The 3,258-nt window shown below is 55.6% G+C and overlaps 1 long non-coding RNA gene across 1 annotated transcript in view; it reads left to right on the top strand.

The window, feature by feature from the left end:
- Nucleotides 1-3,258, top strand: part of LOC108800009 — a 32,933-nt gene that overhangs the window by 492 nt on the left and 29,183 nt on the right. The gene's annotated exons all lie outside the window — the stretch shown is intronic.

Genomic DNA, 3,258 nt, shown 5'->3' with positions numbered 1-3,258 from the left:
CTCTCACATGCGGTAGAAGTCTCTGGGCAGTGACAGGTCCTCTTCATGCCGTCCTCTCACATGCGGTAGGATGTCTCTGACCAGTGACAGGTCCTCTTCATGCCGTCCTCTCACATGCGGTAGGATGTCTCTGACCAGTGACAGGTCCTCTTAATTCCGTCCTCTCACATGCGGTAAAATGTCTCCGGCAGTGACAGGTCCTCTTCATGCCGTCCTCTCACATGCGGTAGGATGTCTCTGACCAGTGACAGGTCCTCTTCATGCCGTCCTCTCACATGCGGTAGGGTGTCTCTGACCAGTGACAGGTCCTCTTCATGCCGTCCTCTCACATGCGGTAGGGTGTCTCTGACCAGTGACAGGTCCTCTTTGCGTCTATGGGTTACGGCGAGTTCACATCTGCGCGCGTCCCGCCATCACATCATAAATCGCGCACATCCGGATTCGTCTGACGGGAAGCCGCCGGTTCAGGAAAGCTCGTTGGGGCCAAACAAGGAAAGAAACGATAATATTGGTGACCAGCGCCGGAGAGCGACCAGAAAACGGCGAACGCGTCCACCGCCGGCAGGAATAAAATCCGTTTCATGTGAAGGAAATAAAAATCCGGCCCGACATGTTCCTTGTATTCCTCACTGTCGGTCCGGGAGGATGGACGGAGGTCAGACTCCGGCGGCGGCGATGCGTCCGGCACGTCTTGGCACCCGGTGACCCCCATCCGGCAATCTGTGGAGCCAGCGAAGGTCTATTGAGTTAGAGGGGCCGCGGGGAGCGCAATGAGGTCATCGTGTACGCAGGAACCGTGTCCTCGCATCTGCTGCCATCGTCCCGGCCTCGTCCTCAGCGACAGACTGCCAAATGTGGAACCGCACAGTGCCGAGCCTCCAGCGTGCCGCCAACCAGGAGGGAGGTTCATGTCACCGCTGGCAGGGAAGATCGCACGGCATGGAGGCCGGCTGGTGATGAGAGCGGAGCAGCTGTGAGATTCTCCTCTTCATGCCCCCTCTTGTAATAAAGACCGCCCACTGCTGCTCTCTATCCTTGTGCAGGGTGACTGGTCTTGTCTCCGCCCCCTCTTGTAATAAAGACCGCGGTGCGGCGGGGGAAGGATAGGGAAGAGCGCTGCCCCACCGGGATCACGCGTGCTGCATCTTCTCCGTGTTGGTCCATTACCAGAATTTTACTCAAATTTCTCAACCGGGCCCCAAGACACGGAGAAAGATCTGATTGGCTGACCCCCAAACACAATCACAGGGCGGGCGACACAAATCTTCAGATGTCAGCGACACCTTTGAACACCCCTCCCCCTCTTTTTTCTCTTGGCGCGCAGTCCTTTGAAAGACGCTCGACACCCAGTCCCGGGCGGCGTTCCTCGGCGACGGCGCCTGGCAGAGCGCGGCGAATGCGTGTCTCAGAACTGGGATCTGGAGGCCTGGCGTGTCTGCCGACGTCCTATTTCAAAGGGAATAATGAATATACTTTGTTTTGATATGAAGGATCTGGGTTGGCGGGAGAATAATTATTCTAAACATGTTATTTATCTCCGGAATGCGTCGCTGACGTTTTATAAACAGTCCATAACGTTTATTTTTTCTGCTTTTGGCTCGTCGCGCGGCGTAATCGGCGAGAAACGGAGACGCCGTAGAACACAAAGGAAACGTTTTGTGTCCTCCGTCTACAGACGGGAAACAACGCCCCGATCTGATCCCCCTTACGGATCAGAACAATATTTACAGGAACCGGACGTGAAATGTAACGAATGACAGATTGATAAGTTACTATGTATCTCTTCCTCCTGGATTCCGCCCAGGGCCGGATTTCCCACAAGGCCAACCAAGGCCCGGCCTTGGGGCAGCAGGGAGTAGAGGGGTGGCAGGGAGTAGATGGGCAGCAGGGGTAGAGGGGCAACAGTGGCGGCAGGGAGTAGAGGAGCGGCAGGGAGTAGAGGGGCGGCAGGGAGTAGAGGGGCAGCAGGGAGTAGAGGGGCGGCAGGGGTAGAGGGGCGACAGTGGCGGCAGGGATTTATGGAGATTAGGTGGCGGTGGTGGTGGGGTTTGTAGTCCTAAGCAGGAACAAGCAGCCTAGGGTGACAACACTGCTCCTCCGTAGATACAGTATAGTGAGTGAACGTTGTCACTCTAGCACAGGAGAGGTGACAGGGTGCTAAAAGAAATCCAGTGTGCTCATAACTTCCTGTGCTGTCTACTTTATTGCTTGAGAACGACATGTTCTTCTGCCGCACAACACATTCAACACAAGCCTGCAAGGGAGAAGAACCCTGTGATTCCGGTCAGGACCGGATTTCCCACAAGGCCAACCGAGGCCCGGCCTTGGGGCAGCAGGGGTGTGGAATTCCTATCTCCCAATGCCTAGGACATGCAGTCCTGGGTGCCGGGCGGGTAGTGGTTTTCTACATTTAGAAAACAACTTTGGGCAAGCAGAGCTAAATGTACAGCGGGGAAGCTGACACTTGTTTTGTACAAGTGATCCCAGAGATGTTGCAGAGATAACTTGTATACAGCCTGCATACAGGGGGGCGCATTGAGGAACCTGGCCTTGGGGCGGCAGAGAGAGTAAATCCGGCCCTGATTCCGCCATGTACAAGAACACACGTCCTGCGTTTTCCTGCACAGACATCGGCGTGCATTTCCCTTTAAGTACCCGAAAATTGTCCCCCGACACCTCGGAGACGTGAGCGCCGTATCCGCCCGGCGAGGGTTCTGCCGTGACATTTACTGTATGCAGGTGCTGCTCTGATATTGCCGCGCATACTCGCCGCGCGTTGATGACAAGCGCTTTGGGCGTTCTCCGGGATTCTCGAGACTCATCTACATCTTGCGGCTCCCCGGAGACCTCGTCGTGTTCTCCGGCTGTAACCCTCATCATAGGATAGGGAAGGGATGAGCCTTCAATCCCGCCCCTGGGGAACGATTGCCAAAGAGGGAAACCGTAGTGCCGCCTCCTGGGAGAAGCGTTTTGGGTATTTGAGTAAGAGAAAGGAGGCATTAAAGGCCAAGTCCACATTTTAGATCACGTCCTATGTTACACCTATATGTAGGGGGTATCATGGCTGCGTACACCATCCCCGAAACCCAAACTGCCCTCCCCCCCTTCCCTGAATCTCAGGTGCTTCTAAATGCATTTGGTTTCAGAGATCGCTCTGTGAATGACTACATGTCCCATCTGCCACTCAGTCACTCCTCCCTCTCTGCTCGGTAGCTCAGCCGCTCGCCCTCCAGGAGGTCCGGGGGGGGGGGTCAAAAA

This window comes from Nanorana parkeri, unplaced genomic scaffold, assembly GCF_000935625.1.
Source record: "Nanorana parkeri isolate BGI_ZX_2015 unplaced genomic scaffold, ASM93562v1 scaffold1878, whole genome shotgun sequence".
Taxonomy (NCBI): Eukaryota; Metazoa; Chordata; class Amphibia; order Anura; family Dicroglossidae; genus Nanorana; species Nanorana parkeri.
The sequence above is the reverse complement of the archived record's forward strand: the minus strand, read 5'-3'. Positions and strand labels throughout refer to the sequence as shown.